Consider the following 18,025-nt stretch of genomic DNA (forward strand, 5'->3'; position numbering starts at 1 on the left):
TATTAAAGATACTAATATTTGAGGCTAAGCCATCGCATGTTAACCACCTGTCTCATGATGTTTCCTCAAATACCGTAGTACTAAATTTATTTTAAGCTGGCTAGTTAAACTCTTAACTAAAGTCACCAACTGGTTGGTATCTTCTATCAATCATTAATAGCAGTGACCATAAAAACCAGTGATTGTATTGCTAATGGGATATCATCTTCAAGCGACCCATGGCCTAAATCACGCTAGCCCAAAGCTTGAGTTCCATGATAATCAGTTTGTTGCTTAATTGCCATTTCATCAAACATTAGACATAAATATAAGTTATCTTTGTAAGAAGCCCTCTCATTAATCTTGTCAAAACCAGGGTCTCCATTTGCTTCAGTTGCCTATTTTCTGATGGTACTTGGGTTAGGAAGGCGAGTGTAATTTATAATATATTTGTATGGATTTGATAAGTAAAACTGTAAAATGAGAGAATATCTTAACACCATATGCATATAAATTCTTCTTTCCTTGCAAGATATTTCGCATTGAAGTCTCCATAAATGTTTCTGATTATGGGCTCTCCTCCAGTGCACAACGTCTTGGACAACCCTCTCATTATTTGTTCATATGACATAATAGGTGACATTACATTACATTACATTACATTGCATTCCGAAGTCTGTTCTTAATGATGCCTCAGCGGGCATCCTTCAGGAACACCAAACATACGTCTAGTGCGATGTGTGTATATGCGGTTTTAAGTTCGGAGGTTGTGTTGACCAGAGCATGACCTAATACGAAGAAATGGTCATCGAGAATTGCAGAATCTACTTGAAGCAAGTCGCTCAGTACATTCAGTTGCGACGTATGAGCAACTCCAAAACTACAGCAAGTTAAGGCAAATACGAGAACTTCTGGCACGGATTTACTAAATGATTAATTGAAAAGTGTTTTTTAATTCTTGGTTTCTCTCTTTTCAGGTATGTATGCTGCCGTTGCCTCTTGCGCCATGTGCTACATTTGCTGAACATGTAAGTGTGATACATAACTTATTTCAGTATTGTCGTAGACTCGCAGGTTGTATGGATCATTTACTTTCTGAATGATCACCATTCCTGCAGTTATTGAAGTCTCACGGCAGCTGCCAGCATATATGAGTTGCGATGTAAGATCGTTATTCGAGTCAGGTACCAGAGAAAGATTTTTCACCTATTCCAAATTTTCTGGAGATTTTTTTCTTGAGAGAAATTTAACATTTCTACTCCAAAAATTAAAACATGAACCTCTTTGCTGAAGTCAGCACCAGTGCAGCAGGAATAAAGTCTAATCTAAATATTCGTTTCATATTTAACAAACATTTTTGTTGAAATATTAACAATAGGTACCGAACGTAGTAATAATAAGTTTGTGCAGTTGTAATCTGACTGTTTTCTTAAACCGAGCAATTTGGCCGTGCTGTTAGGGTCGCGTATATTTCAGCTTGAATTCGGGAGGTAGTGGGTTCGAATCCTACCGTCGGTGGCCCTGAATATGGTTTTTCGTGGTTTCCCATTTTCACACCTGCAAAGGCGTAATTTTTAATCGAAAACCTTAGCTGTGTCAGTGCGACGTTAATACTAGCGTTTTCTTAATTCAGACTGTTAAATAAAATTGTACTAGAAGTCTCGGTAGAAACTGAATCGGTGATTTTTATGTAACACCACGAAAGTAGACTATCAAACAGTTCTCTACACTACAGTTGATACATTCGTTAATTTCATAATTACAAGTGATTTTAGTAATTTCATTATAAGTGAATTTCATCCGGATACTTATTTCAATTTATTAATTTCAGCACGAGTTATTGGTCTTCGCAGTAGTAAAACTTAATATATCATACAGTGTACGGATAGTGCAATAAACTCCTTAGGATCTTTTTCGAAATATATTACGTAATATTTCCTTCAGAATCAAATTCGTCGTAAGCAAGTGAGGTTACTCTTAATTATTTGGTTTTTGTTTTATCAATGAGGGGAAGTACTTTTAAGTAAATTTATGTGTAAAAAAATTAATGCAAAAAGTGTGATTTAGAAAAACGTTTACAACTTCTTTGCTGCTGCATCGTCATGGTAACGCCTTAAAATATTTACCGGGAAAAATGTCTTTTTTGCGTACCCGTTCTTACGTAACCGTACGATGTCCTCTTCTATTCCCAGGACGCTGAAATTTGTATTGCAAACATTTTGAAGAGAAATCTTTGAAAAATTATAAAAAAACATTGGAAGGTGAGGATTTCTTCGCAACTTCCAGTGTAACTTTAATATAGTCACTCCGAAAATTTTCTTTCGGCACAGGCATGAGCAAAATCTACTTCCATTTGGTTGATTCTCTTCCTCAGACTTTCTACTTTTCCGAGTTATTTTTACTTTGGTAGGAAAATATAATTGAGCATTTGCCATTTCAGAATTCTTGTTCTAGAAACAGGATTCGGATGTTGCAGCATTATTGCTATTTTGTCATATAAACTTGTTAATAGAAATCATCATATTCATGTGACATTTCTCCTCCTCCTCCTCTTCGTCCTACTCCTGTACTTCCATCCTTACTTTGTAACAGACTACGAGGTCCATTTTAGATACTCGCTTCTTTCGTCGAAAGTTCTGGTATCATTCCGCGGTTCAGTCGGTTGGTATTTGAGAGTACTTAAATCCGCTTCGCTGGAACGTTCAAGAACTCTTCTTCAGGGCATGTATTGGCTCTCCATGTACTGTAAAGCTGATGCCAATAAGAAGGGCGTTGCACATATTCGCAACATGCATTTGTTTGGTTGAAAAAGTGCTGGATTGAGATCCTTAAGTTTTTAACTTAAAGAGAAGGAACTAACACTGATACAGTCCCTTTTCTTTACCTTCCGCCACATAAAATGTCTGTTCCTGTTCAGAACTCAAAATAGGTTCAAAATCAAACGTTTGTTTGCAGCTTTGTATGTTTGTAAGGAAAATCACATCTTATTTCTTTGGTTTAGTGTAAACTACACTATATTGAGTGATGGGTCCTAGGGTGTTGAACTTCTGAATGGTTGATGGTCCAGTACCGTATTACGTCATATATCATTGTTCGATCCCGTAGGATATTCCTACTGAAAACAGTAGTACCAACCACCAACCCTGACATGGTTAACAAAACGTAACTTCAAAATCATTCTACGGGACTACTTCGTGATTCCTGTAATTAACATGGTCGTGTCTTGATAGTGAATACACGAATTAGATGTTCAGACGTTTGCTGTTTAAACCAGGCCTGCACTAGACTCACTGACGCTCGGGCGTGTGCAGGTAACTTAGTACTATTGAAAAGTTGTCATTCCTCCCCTGAAGGGGACGGCGGGCTTCTCTCAGGCCAGGGAGATGTGATACGGTGAAGATGATGTTCGGAGGTGAGAGGGTTGGCGACCGTAGCCTATATTAGGAACTAACCCAGCGTACACCTTAATGCAGAAGAATGGAAAACCACGGAAAATCATTCGCAGGACAGCCGACGGTGTGGACCAGCCCGAATGCAGAGGGCGTAGAGCCACGGCAGAGTCACGGCCACCCCTCCTCTGCTCGGTTGGCCGGTCGGAGGACAGAACTATCAAACCACGGACCAGCCGCGGCCACCTACAGGCCGAAGCACATCTGTAGAGGCAGAGATAAATCTCCACAATGGAATTATTGTCCGCCTAGCAATTCTTAATGGAAAGTCTAAGTTCACAATGAAGGACTTGCGGATCTTTTTTCCATCAGTTGAGTATATTAAAAATTAGATGCAAGGCTTTGCAGGTGTCTGACAAAAGTGTGGAGCAAACGTCTGAAAAGCATTACATCTATTTTTTGAAATACTCGATTGGTGAGAAGAAATTTAAGTTCCTCATCGGGAACTTAAACTTCCCATTAGTGAATACATGACACTAATCTCGTGAGAAACATTCACGGGCTCACTTGCTTTACTTTTGTTGATGCGAGTGTATAAACTCGAGACGGCAAATTGTGAACTGTAATATCTTCGGCGTCACAAAATATGTGTTTTCTCTCGGAAATACGTTTCGGAAAGACAAAATGTCACCAAATGCTGTTACCTCTCGTTGCTATCGGAGATAATAATATTGTTCACATATATTTGTTGCATAAATGGCGTATATTCTCAAAAGTATTGCAAATTAGTTTCAGATGCACGAGGGTAATTATTCTTGAGTAGGAGTAATTAACGAATACATTTTGCGAAGCACGTGGAAGGCTTGGAAATGCTCTCTAGTTTCTGATGGCGCACGTAATTTTAGGAATATTTAATAGTCTCAGTGTGAGAAAGAAAGGTTCATTGTAATTTAAGGAACAGGCACGAACTATTTCACACTTTACGAACATTCTTCAGCTTTTCCCAGCTATTTCTGGAGCCACCCAGGCTTATTTTGGACTTGGCCGGATGCCTTTTCTGATGCCACGTGATTGTTCAGATGAAAACTCCAACCCGGGATCGACTGGGGTTCGAACCTAAACCGCTCGGGTAGAAAGCCAGCAGCTAATCACAGTCTCCATTTGCAGTATTGTATATTTACAACGAAATTCCTTTACACTTTTTCCCCGGACTTAAAGACGCCCTATTAGTGTTTTTGAAATGTTTGCTAGTCGAAATCGTTCATCGAAAATGACCAAGAAACATTCTGTTCTCGATGTCCGAATGTCCATTCCTTTCATTATTTCGTGAGCTTCGTCACGATTATTGTTATATAGGTTCCTTCATCCCTTACAGTTATTCAGTCTTCTCTGTAACGACTACAGCGTGATCCATTGTCGTATTTCCCTTTGACGAAATTGTCTTCTTTAAGTTCATGCTCAGCTCAGATGGAACAAAATCCAGAATAAAATACCTTACCATTTTGATTTGAATTCTGTCCACCTAGCGGCACAGGGAACACTACATAATTCGGTAGATTAAAAAATAAGGGATGGCAATGACTGATTGAATTAACCTGGGCTTATTTTCCTCAAATTACAAGCACTTCCTCTGTGCCAGTGAGCGGGAACGGACAGCTGTTATTCTAATTTCAAGAATATCTGCGACACGCTCTTGTTGCCGGTAGTCATAGATCGTGGTGAGAAAGTTTGTTAGGTCCGTGCTGTACCTTTCAATGCTGCGTTGCCTTTTTTGCACTTGGCCGCGAGCTTGATTGTTGGGTAGGACATGGGTGGTGGTTCTTGTTTTAACACACCAATACCAGTTAATTCATACTGCTATATTACATCCCTGGAAGGGAAGTACTTCTGCTGGCAGCTGCCTTGAAACTACTTGCATGTTCATATATTACTGTACCGCTGAATTCTCGCAGATATTTTCTTTTGCGTTCAACGCATTACCAATTACATAACTGAGCCACTTCTTTGTACTTATTCCGTTAAATTTCAAGTTTCCATGTATATATGCATAAAATACTTCAATACTTTTTAGAAAATGTCTTAATCATCTGTGCAAATCGTCATAAGAAATATATCCATGGAGTTTACATTGTACGTGTCTGAATTACTAGAGCTGGAAGGATCTGAATAGACTAGCCTCAATGGCTTTCAGTAGGATATTACTGTGGTATTAAGGCAGAAACCGATATGTCAATAAAATATAATTTTCTGTTTTAATGCCAATATGGTAGATTTTTGCGACGAAGAGTATGATGGCAAAGCCCGGTATAATTCTAGTGTCCGTACAGTACGCTGTTCCCAAAATAAAGATTTCGATATGTTCAGTAAAACGGAATGCTTCTTTCCCTGAACTTGCTGAATAAATAAGGATAAAACTTGTTCATTCTTTTTATTACATTTACAGTCCGACTGCATGGCTAAATGGTTCGATTCCCGGCAGAGTCGGGAATTTTAACCATCATTGGTTAATTTCCCTGGAACCGGGCCTGGGTGTATGTGTTGTCTTCATCATTTCATCCTCATCACGACGCGCAGGTCGCCTACGGGAGTCGAATCAAATGACCTGCACCTGGCGAGCCAACCCGTCTTGGGATCTCCCGGCACTAAAATCCATACGCCATTTCCATTTCCATTACATTTACAAAGGTATGTCACTTGAATTTAGAGGTCATTGAAATACAATATGAATTTCAGCGAGTTCGCAAACTTTTAAAAGCGTCTCCTGAGAAATAAAATTGTTTGACACATCGGGTTCTGGCTTAGCACCACAGACTTGTATTCAGGAGTAGGCTACAAGAGACAAAAATATTCAAATATTCAGATCCTATCCGTGGTCAAATGTTAACCTGAGAGAACTCCTCCAGTGAAAATCTTCACATGTCACCTGTCTTCTTAATGTTATCTGTGCATAATATTTCTGCTGTGGATTTGTTTACTTCAGGATAAATGTAATCGATTTTTGTTTTTCTTTTCTCAACTTTACAACCATTTTTTTTAACATCTGCACTTCAAATTATCCATGTAGCTTGCAAGTTTTCAGGAAGATTCGCCTTATATAGTATGTATTATGCCACTGCATATTTTTTACTTACATTAGACATTTGCAATAGTTTTTGTGGCACTACATGAAATGCTTGATGAAGTTTAGGAGTAGACCGTGGTCGATCAGTACAGTAATAGAATCTTTTAAAAAGGCTGTTTTTCTGGAGATTTCACAATTTGTTGAGGACTGAGAGGAATATAAAAATGACTTCTCTTGTAACAATGAAATACAAAATTGCGTTTGAAGTTCACCGTCAATTATTTGCCTCGATGAAGTTCAATCAGCTTCATACGTTCAAGAGGTCAAGGTCATGTGTTATTTGAATAATTAAACTGATTATGGATTTGAGGGTGCTGTTACAGCGATGCTTTGTGTAAAATTCCTTTGAAGGAAATTCAATGCCCAAGTCATAGATTCAACTGCCTTGAAAATGAAAGGTGACTGCATTGCCTATTTTTAAAACTAGTGACATTACTGAGAGGCAGGAGGGTCCTCTGAATGAAGAAATAAGGGCTAAGTTAAGAATGAACTCGATTGATGAAGCTGTACGCATAAACCAGCTTCGGAGGTGGGGTCACGTGAGGACTTGGTAATAGAGGGTAAGAACAGTAGAGAGAGACCAAGATAACGATGGTTTGACACAATGACGATGATTTAAAGATAAGAGGTATAGAACTAAGCGTGGCGACGTTTGGTAAATTCAGAGGCTTGCAGACTGAACACTGAAAGGCATAATGCAGTATGTATTGAAAATCAGAAGACTTCTTTCTGGAAACCTGGCATTGTCAAGAGGCTCCATGTGCCGCAGTTTACTTTCGAAGTTGGCTTCAACACCCCTTACATGCATAGACGTTAATTGTTATGCAAAAAGTGAATACATTCAAATGTATATCCTATGACACAAATAAGTGTCACTAGTTTATCGGGGGCAAGGAAACTGCAAACAACCATACGATACCACTCTAGATTCCTAAGGACCTCTATATACGAGGGTTGATTCATAAGTCATGGTAAAGATTTTTTATTTCCCAAAAAATGTGTCGACGCCAAACGTTTGTTGTCGGTAGGTGGTGTATGGGTACATTATTCCGGCCATGATGTATTATATACACCGCTTGATGCAAGACTCCATGCAGTCTCAACGCGCACGAGTGAAGCGAGGCATGGCGCCATTCTGTACGGCAAAACGCACGTTTCTACATTACGTAGACGGAGTTGTCCACTATAATTAAAAACGAAAATTGACACAGATAAACAACCTAATCCCCTAAATATTCTCCGGACTTTATAAGGCATGCTTGCCAAGCAATAAACGAGAATGACTTGAAAAGGGGATATGGGATACCGGTAGGATGATCAATTTTTTTTTCTATTTGTTTTACGTCGCACCGACACAGATGGTTCCTATGGCAACGATGGGGCAGGAAAGGCCTAGGAATGGGAAGGAAGCGCCTGTGGCCTTAATTAAGGCACAGCCCCAGTATTTGCCTGGTGTGAAAATGGGAAACCACAGAAAATCGTCTTCAGGTCTGCCGACAGTGGGGTTCGAACCCACTATCTCCCGCATGCAAGCTCACAGCTGCGTGCCCCTAACCGCACGGCCAACTCGCCCGGTGATTAAATGAATAACAAGAGCAATATAGTACTGAAGATCGTTTATCATACATATTTACACTGTTTACACAACATCAGCATGTTGAATGAAGGGCAGTATTTACACGAGATCAGTCCTTTAAACAATTGGCGCCTGAAACCACACGTCTTTCTCTGAATCACTTCAGTAAGTATGTTTTGTCTCATTTGGTAAAACATATGACATCAGTTAAACGAATTGAACCTTGTAACTACCTTCACATGCTACATCAGTCATATGGTGATCTGCCAGTGTTTGAAATATTCCGGACATTTCAGAAAACATGTAATTAATGACACTGCAGTACTTGGCAACACACTTGGAAATGCGTTTCTAATTAGCGAGTATTTTCCACCATAAGGGCCGGGCTGAGTGGCTCAGGCGGTTGAGGTGCTGGCCCTCTGAGCCCAACTTGGCAATCCTGACTCAATCTGGTGGTATTCGAAGGTGCTCAAATACGTCAGCGTCGTGTCGGTAGATTTATTGGCACGTAGAAACTCCTGCGGAACAAAATTCCTGCACCTTGGCGTCTCCGAAAACCGTCAGAGTAGTTAGTGGGATGTTCTTCTTCTTCTTCTTCTTCTTCTTCTTATTATTATTATTATTATTATTATTGTTATTCCACCTTAAGCAGTGGTTCATAATCCTCGGGTACGAAATTTGCGCTATAAATATGACGGTACTACTTCTTCAAGGGTGCGATATGTGTAGCACATGTGGATTTGACCCTGTTTTACGGCCGGATGCCCTTCCTGACACCAACCCTATATGTAGGGATGTAATTATCATTGCATGTTTCTGTGGTGGCTGGTAGTGTAGTATGTTGAAGAAGAGTGTTGGGACAAACATACACACCTAGTCCTCGAGCTAGAAGAACGAATCAGACGCTATTAAGATCCCTGACCCGGTCGGGAATCGAACCTGGGACCCTCTGAATCGAAGGCCTGAACGCTGACTATTCAACCAAGGAGTCGAACACAAATATAACTGTACTTGTTTAGCACAAATACTTTTCGCTTCAAAGTGATTACCCACCTTTTCAATATATCTTTATTATTCAACAGGAATCTGCAATGATGATAATAATTCAACGGCTTCTGTACAGTTATTATGTAGGCAGCGATTGAAATATTACCGCCTTGAATAAGATGTAGTAAATTAAGTTGCTTACCTATGGAAGGATATATATATCGATTTCTATTCTGTCTGTTCGTACAGTTATATGCACTGCATGATATAACTATTATTTTTAAATAAATCACGGCATTTAAATAAAGCCCACTTTATTCGATAGGTAACGCGCGGGCAGAATGGCAGGTAGCTTGTTGTCAGTTGTCTAATGGCAGTGGTGCGTGCGTGTTATGTTAAGAACGATTGGTGGAGAACATTGATCTTTTCGAGAAATTGCGGTTACTTTGTTACTTCAAATCGCCAGAGCACAAGCCGCTGCCTTGCTTCAGGGAAGGGAAGAGGGAGACCGAGTTAATGCTCGGTGGGAATGCACAAGTTTATCGTTCGTTTCCCACCCCCAGTGGGCAGTGTGCAATTTGTTCTGCACCAATTGACTACTGTGCGAACCCCGTAGAAAGAGATTATGAAGAATACCGGCAGCGACACACCACACATCCCAAACAGAGTCCACTGTTGTGAACTGTACATCGAAGTTGGAGGGGGCATATTGAACTTCTACTCTAGTCAAACCATTGGGCGCATTGTATCCTTCGTTCAGTATTTCATTCCATTTTCTATGTTGTGAGTGAAGGAATACACAATCGTGGGGCGGCAGAGTTGCACCTTCGAACATGTTAAATAATAAAGAACGTTGTTGCGACCAAAAGACGAGGGGAGAAGCGATCTGGTGCATTTCTTGACTGACTAGTGCGTCTTGTACCGTGTGTGTAGTTATAGCTGTTTAATAAACGAACTGTAAGAGACAAAGGCAGTCCTGTGCAAGTCGAACGAGGAAACTTGTGCATTGCCTGTCTCAATCATACACCCCCTTCTCTTGGCAGCGGCTTGTGCGTCCGGAAGGAACAAAGTAACCGCATTTCTCCGCCAATCCGATTGCACCATCGTTCTTAACATAACACGATGAGCATCACTGATTCATTTGTTGTCGGTATAGTTATGATACACCCTGAAAATATCTTTCCCCGACTCCGCGCTGCATCGGCACCATACTTGAAGAGAAAATTCATCCTGGACAATCTATGCAGCGCCACTGAAATAACTTGCTCTTTTATTAGCGCAAATGAGCTCAACACATTAATGCATATTGCAAAACTTCAGAAGTTAACGGAAACAGTCAAATATGGTTTTATTAACATGTAATGCAGCCATTTGTATAACGCTTTGAAGTTAGCGTTACGAAAAGAATAATCTTACGTTTATACCATAAAATGTAAGCTTCGCTACGGGGGTCAAACTACTGTCGACAACATTGATTTTTCCAACTTCTACCTGAATTATTTCCATTCCCTCCACATATAAAGATCATCATTTAGTATCACTTGCATGTCTGTTAACAAGGCGAACTTCACGGCGATTAAAGAACAATGATCGAGCGAAATGCTTGGTTTTGTTTAAATGCTGCCTAGCCATTGCAAATTCTGCATCCCAACATTCCTTGTACAGTCAAGAACAGAAGTCATTACACGTTTCGGCCTGAATCAAGAAGTCGAGTCCACCTAGGGGTCGTTTCGATCATCTGCTGGTAAACTGGCTGGCAGCTGCGTGCGAGGTGTAAAACAGCTGGTTCTTTGGCTTGCGTACAACCACCTCCACCTACCCGGAGCTACACACCGTTATGTGGGGTTGGCTAGACTGAATTTCAGCGACTGCTCGCTTTCGAGTGAGCTGCTATCTGTCGTTAGATGCATGAAGCTCATTTCGATTGTCTTATTCTCCTGTGCTTGCATCTGCTGATTACCACCCAAAAGTCTTAAGAGTTATGGACAGTGATTTATATCAAGCTTTCGTGATTTTAATCTGTGAGCTCCAAAATCAATACCTAAGCTGTCATGTAAGGCAACGTTTTGGAAAGTATTCTCGTAGTAGATTGATCAAGTCGCTCGTTCCCTAATAGAAATAGTTCTCTTCGTCTTTCTAATTTACATTTAAATTTTATTTTCGTTCCCTGCCGTTCTTAACACTTTTACGCGCTTACACACACACCTTCCTTATGGACTTATTGCCTTTGAACATTCTATATGCAGGCTTCTGTGAATTAAGTATTTCCACGATCCTCTATTTGCAACTAGCTCTATGACCTCGTTTAGTTCCATATGCTTCCATTTATTGATAATGCATTTCATTCTAATGTTCAACTTTATGAAGATAAAGTTGGAAGATACTGTAAATGTAAAGAACTAATCAGGGTAAATATCCATTCATAGGAAGAGGAATTCGGGAATGGAATAGTTTCTAATTTCTTTGAAATCATTTACAAGAAGACTAGGTAAGCTGATAGGGAATCTGCTACCTGGGCGAAGTCCTATATGCTTTACTACTATCTTCTATCTTAATCTGTTTACCCTCCAGGGTTGGCTTTTCCCTCGGACTCGGCGAGGGATCCCACCTCTACAGCCTCGAGGGCAGTGTCCTGGAGTTACCGACTTTGGGTCGGGGATACAATTGGGGAGAATGACCAGTACCTCACCCAGGCGGCCTCACCTGCTATGCTGAACAGGGGCCTTGTGGAGGGGTGGGAAGATTGGAAGGGATAGACAAGGAAGAGGGAAGGAAGCGGCCGTGGCCTTAAGTTAGGTACCATCCCGGCATTTGCCTGGAGGAGAAGTGGGAAACCACGGAAAACCACTTCCAGGATGGCTGAGGTGGGAATCGAACCCACCTCTACTCAGTTGATCTCCCGAGGCTGAGTGGACCCCGTTCCAGCCCTCGTACCACTTTTCAAATTTCGTGGCAGAGCCGGGAATCGAACCCGGACCTCCGGGGGTGGCAGCTAATCACGCTAACCACTACACCACAGAGGCGGACGCTTTACTACTATACTGATTTAAATTAATCATAACATTTCTTTCTATAAGTAACACATATATAAAGCATTCCTAGTAGACATAATATTGTGATAAAACATTTCAATCAAATACATTATTAACAAAAGAACGTATGAAAAGAGGTATACAGATGAGTACAACACTACTAATGAAAATAAAGTGCTCGGCATAATGAAGACTCGAACCTACAGTAGATACGTCATATTATGAAGCGAGCGTGACTTCAACTGTGTAAAAGCAATTATTATGTTCCATTTGTGACAAATTTTACAGTGACATTTTGTAGATAGGAATGCGCGACGTAACCAATTAAAGCTCATTTGAGATTATTTCCAAATAGGTTTTGATTTTATATCCTTGTGGAGTTTCTTTGCGAAAGCTTAACGTATAAAATGTCTCTCCGACGCTGTCGATGCCAGAGGTTGGTGTGACCGTTCCAACTCAAGGGGAGCATTAATGTTCAAAATCCTGCAATACAATATCAGTCACTGTTACGGTATCATGATTTTATCAATATGCTAAGCTAATTTAAGCTGTGTGTCACCAGAAATACAGAAATAACGTTTAGCTCTCAAAACTTGCCCGGCAGGTAAAATCTTATAAATTACGCGCCGGGTAACTAGGATTTATGTTGCCGATAGCGGTACCTGGGAGTGGCCGAAAGGAAATATCCTTTAACGCGGAGGGCAAGTTACGCGCTACTTTACCTGTAGGTGGTAGATCAGGCCCTAGATCGGGAAGGTCGCACACTGGGCAGTGGTACTTTCCGTCCTCCACAGACAATTTAGGAGACTACTTCAAAGAATTAAAACATCTACGATAGGCCCACGTACAAATGATTGTATACAGCTTGTACGAGAGTATAGCAAATTAAACAGTGATTTCAAAATGTTTTGTGTGTCGTTTTACCGTACCAGAGATTCCTGCATCCCTACCTCTAAAAATCTCTTCTCATACACTTTCAAATGTACTTAGTACGTTTCCTCAATTCGAGCTTTTGAGAGAGGGAAAAGCTACTTTCCATGACTTCTGTTGGGGATATCACTAATAAATAAAACACTGAACCACTTTACTTCGTCATGGCTGCCATCTTTATTCTTACTTACTACAACCCAGTACAAAACAAAAGCATAAATACAAGCGATATGGCAGTTCCCAGTAGCTCCGCTAGATAGCAGGAGCTCATACTTAAAATACTAAACTATGTACAGGGAGATTGCATATCCAAATCACATAACGCCGTTAGTGTGTACGAGTCCTTTTCTATGAATCTCAAACATCCTCCCCACCCTGGTCTATCTCGAGTGGGATGACCAGCTGGACAGGTCGTGTCACATTGTTTCCGTCCGAGGTGCGAAGAATAACCGTTCTAGTTCTCCCGTCACGTCCTTCGCGTAATTCTACGACCCGTGCTTTATTCCACACGTGTCTTGGGCGTGTATACTCTTGTAGTAAAACTACGTCACCGACCCTGATTCTTGACCCGTGGTCTCTGGGCTGGCGAACTTCGTGAAAATTCCGTAATAGTAGCAAATACTCTTTACTCCAACGCTTCCAGAAGTCGTCAGTCATTCGCTGGAGTAGTCTGAAGGTTCTAACAAGGTCTCACCTTGGTGGTTCTGGTCCAGTAGGTATCGAGGTGAGTCGATCGCCAACGAGGAAGTGGGCTGGAGTCAATACACCACCATTGTCATCATGTTGCGTCAAGGGTCTTGTGTTTAATACGGCTTCTATGCTAGTCAAAACAGTCCGTAGCCATTCATCATCAATAGTGGAACGTCCAAGTACACTGACTGACAGTGACAATGCAACACCAAGGAGGAGTGGTTCGAAAGGGATGAAAGTTGGGGAAAAACAGAGACGGCACGGATGAATAACTGATGTTTATTTCAAACCGATATGCAGGTTACACAATGCGCACGGCATCGACTCAGTAGGTTGTAGGACCACCGCGAGCGGCGATGCACGCAGAAACACGTCGAGGTACAGAGTCAATAAGAGTGCGGATGGTGTCCTGAGGGATGGTTCTCCATTCTCTGTCAACCATTTGCCACAGTTGGTCGTCCGTACGAGGCTGGGGCAGAGTTTGCAAACGGCGTCCAATGAGATCCCACACGTGTTCGATTGGTGAGAGATCCGGAGAGTACGCTGGCCACGGAAGCATCTGTACACCTCGTAGAGCCTGTTGGGAGATGCGAGCAGTGTGTGGGCGGGCATTATCCTGCTGAAACAGAGCATTGGGCAGCCCCTGAAGGTACGGGAGTGCCACCGGCCGCAGCACATGCTGCACGTAGCGGTGGGCATTTAACGTGCCTTGAATACGCACTAGAGGTGACGTGGATTCATACGCAATAGCGCCCCAAACCATGATGCCGCGTTGTCTAGCGGTAGGGCGCTCCACAGTTACTGCCGGATTTGACCTTTCTCCACGCCGACGCCACACTCGTCTGCGGTGACTATCACTGACAGAACAGAAGCGTGACTCATCGGAGAACACGACGTTCCGCCATTCCCTCATCCAAGTCGCTCTAGCCCGGCACCATGCCAGGCGTGCACGTCTATGCTGTGGAGTCAATAGTAGTCTTCTGAGCGGACGCCGGGAGTGCAGGCCTCCTTCAACCAATCGACGGGAAATTGTTCTGGTCGATATTGGAACAGCCAGGGTGTCTTGCACATGCTGAAGAATGGCGGTTGACGTGGCGTGCGGGGCTGCCACCGCTTGGCGGCGGATGCGCCGATCCTCGCGTGCTGACGTCACCCGGGCTGCACCTGGACCCCTCGCACGTGCCACATGTCCCTGCGCCAACCATCTTCGCCACAGGCGCTGCACCGTGGACACATCCCTATGGGTATCGGCTGCGATTTGACGAAGCGACCAACCTGCCCTTCTCAGCCCGATCACCATACCCCTCGTAAAGTCGTCTGTCTGCTGGAAATGCCTCCGTTGACGGCGGCCTGGCATTCTTAGCTATACACGTGTCCTGTGGCACACGACAACACGTTCTACAATGACTGTCGGCTGAGAAATCACGGTACGAAGTGGGCCAACGCCATGTCCCATTTATCGTTCGCTACGTGCGCAGCACAGCGGCGCATTTCACATCATGAGCATACCTCAGTGACGTCAGTCTACCCTGCAATTGGCATAAAGTTCTGACCACTCCTTCTTGGTGTTGCATTTGCTCTGTCAGTCAGTGTATTTTCCGTAGACATCGCTTGGTGAGGCCAATTAGTCTTTCCCACCATCCTCCCCACCAAGCGGCACGTGGGGCAATGAATTTCCATGTGATACCTTGCTGGGCCATATAGTGGTGTGTCCGTGCCGCTGTCAGTTCTCTCCACAAGTCTGTTAACTCTGCGTTCGCTGAATGGAATGTCTGAGCGTTGTCGCTGTAGATTGTGTGTGGTATACCACGTCGGCCTATAAACCTCTGCAAGGCCTGTAGGAATTTGTCTGTCGACATACCACTGCACAGTTCCAAGTGTAAGGCACGCGTTGTTGAACAGGTGAATAATGCATTGTAGGCTTTCTTCATGAGGTTGCCAAAAGTAACGTACAGTGGTCCTGCGAAGTCTAGTCCCGTTACTTCGAATGGTCTGGCAGGACGTAGACGATCCAGGGGAAGTGGTGCTTCTAATTCCGTCGGTCTCCTCCGGTGAACAACTTTACACGGAAGGCAAGTGTGTAAGACCTTTTTGATTGTTTGGCGTGCTCGCAAGATCCAGAATTCTGGGCGTAGTTCAGTTAGGATAGCGGGAACACCTAGATGGTGAAGTCTTATGTGAGTTTGTTTTATCAGAAGTTTACAGAAAGCATGTGAGCCATCCAGAAGTATTGGGTGCTTTTCGTTGCTCGAGATGTCTGCATGTTGTAGCCGTCCGCCTAGTCGGAGGATATCGTGTTGTAGAAATGGATTGTAGCGAAAGATCTTCGAAGCTCGTGCTAGTGGAAGATTATTCTTCAGGGCTTGCAGTTCAGAAGCAAAGTATTCCTGTTGAACTTGCTTTATCCAGTACGTTCTTGCTTCTTCCATTTCTGAGGCTGTGAAGTTGTGACAATACTTGGTTTTCTCCTTCAAACATTTCACGAATAGTAGAATCCACGCGGTAACTCGTAAAAGTTTCCAGTATGTACTAAATCGTGAGGCAGCAAACAATGGTGCTGGGGTGGTGGTTGCAAGAACTTGAGTGGTCTTCCTTTCCTCAGGTAGAGTCATATTAGTGGGGGTGACATCTCTGGGCCATGAATAGGAAGGTCCATTCAACCACGAAGGTCCGTGCCACCATGAGTCCAAGGACTCCAGTTGGTGTGCTTGAAGTCCTCTAGAAAGGTGGTCAGCTGGGTTGTTGATTCCGGGACAGTGTCTCCACTGACTGGACGTGGTATGAGTCAAAATTTCAGTCACCCGGTTACAGACAAATGTCTTCCAACGGTTGGGATTACTTCTTTTCCACCCCAGTGTGACTGTAGAATCGCTCCATAACGTGGCAGGGATGGACGTTACTCCAGTGGCTTCGTAAAAATAATGTAGAAGTCGGGATCCGACCAAGGCTGCTAACAATTCGAGCCTGGGAAGAGTCACTTTCTTCACAGGGGACAGTCTGGCCTTGCTGCAAACTAAACGAACAGTGTAAGCGTCGTCGACAAGTGACCGGACGTACAATGCGGCGCCGTATGCTCTTTCGGAGGCGTCGCAAAACACGTGCAGTGATATGTCTGTGCCGGAATTTGAAATGGCAATCCATCGTGGTATCCGGATTGGAGAGAGGTACTGTAGGTGTGAGAGCCAATCGTTCCATCGATGGGCGAGATTAGGCGGTAAAATTTCTTCCCATGCCAGTCCTTGGCACCAAGTATCTTGGAAAAGGATTTTGGCAGTGATTGACACGGGTGAAAATAGTCCAAGTGGGACGTAGAAGCGTGCGGTGGCTTTCAGTAACTGTCGTTTAGTTGCTGGCTGTGTGGATAGTTTTGCAGTGACGTCACCTGGGGTTGTAAAGAGTTGGTCTGTTCCCGCATTCCAGTCGATACCTAATACTCGTGTCTGCAGTACGACTTCTCGAGTTTCTGCTTTCCAAATGTTCATTAATGGCAAGGAATTCGTGACCCATTTGGAGAGTGGGAGTCTAATGTGGCGCAGGAGGGCTGTTAGTTCATAATAAAGAGTAACGGCCGTATTGTCATCATCTACGCTGGCAGTGAAGTCATCCATAAATGTGCAAGCATCTAGGAGAGGCGCTGCCGTGGGATAAGTGTTGTAGTGTAGGGTAGCTAGTTCACGGAGAGTGGCTGAGAGGAGGAATGGGCTACAGGTGAGGCCAAAGGGTAGCCGGGTGAATCGGTACGTTACGACGTCCTCTGTTGTCGTGTAGGTTCCGTCTGTAGTAGTTTCGATGCGGTACCAAAGAAATCTGGTGAGATCTCTATCTTGTTCGTCGAGGGCTAGCTGGAGGAACGCCTGGGTACCGTCACATGCGATGGCCTTTCGATGCAATCGAAACCTTAAGAGGGTGGCAAAAATTTCCGGTAGGAGATTTGGACCCATGTGGAGGGTATCGTTGAGGGATGGGAATCCTGGTTCGTGAGAGGAAGCGTCGTACACTATTCTCCATTTAGTGGCATCTCGTTTCTCCTTCTTAACGGCATGGTGTGGCAGATAAAACATATTTCCAGGGATTGCGGTATCGGGGGCTAGCTCCACTTGCTCTCGAAGCACGTAGTCCAACATTAGCGTCTGATACATGTTCTTGAAAGTTGCGTCTTGATGTAGCCGTCTCTGTAGTGTTCGAAACCTTGCCTTGGTTGTTGCCAAATTATCGGATAAGACTATATCCCGTTTGCGAGGAAGGGATACGACTCTTCGTCCGTCATGAATGCGGTAATTGTCGTGGAACTCTTCAAGAATAGCAGCATCCGTGTCGTCTA

At 43.1% G+C, this 18,025-nt stretch overlaps 1 protein-coding gene across 1 annotated transcript in view; it reads left to right on the plus strand.

Moving 5' to 3' along the window:
• The first annotated feature begins 983 nt into the window (after positions 1 to 983).
• The window catches only part of shep (alan shepard), a 775,961-nt gene continuing 758,919 nt past the window's right edge, over positions 984 to 18,025 (plus strand). Inside the window, exon 1 of the mRNA XM_067139545.2 lies at positions 984 to 1,007. The gene's annotated coding sequence lies outside the window, so the exon portion shown is untranslated. The remainder of the gene's footprint in view (positions 1,008 to 18,025) is intronic.

Source organism: Anabrus simplex, chromosome 2 (genome assembly GCF_040414725.1).
Source record: "Anabrus simplex isolate iqAnaSimp1 chromosome 2, ASM4041472v1, whole genome shotgun sequence".
NCBI lineage: Eukaryota > Metazoa > Arthropoda > Insecta > Orthoptera > Tettigoniidae > Anabrus > Anabrus simplex.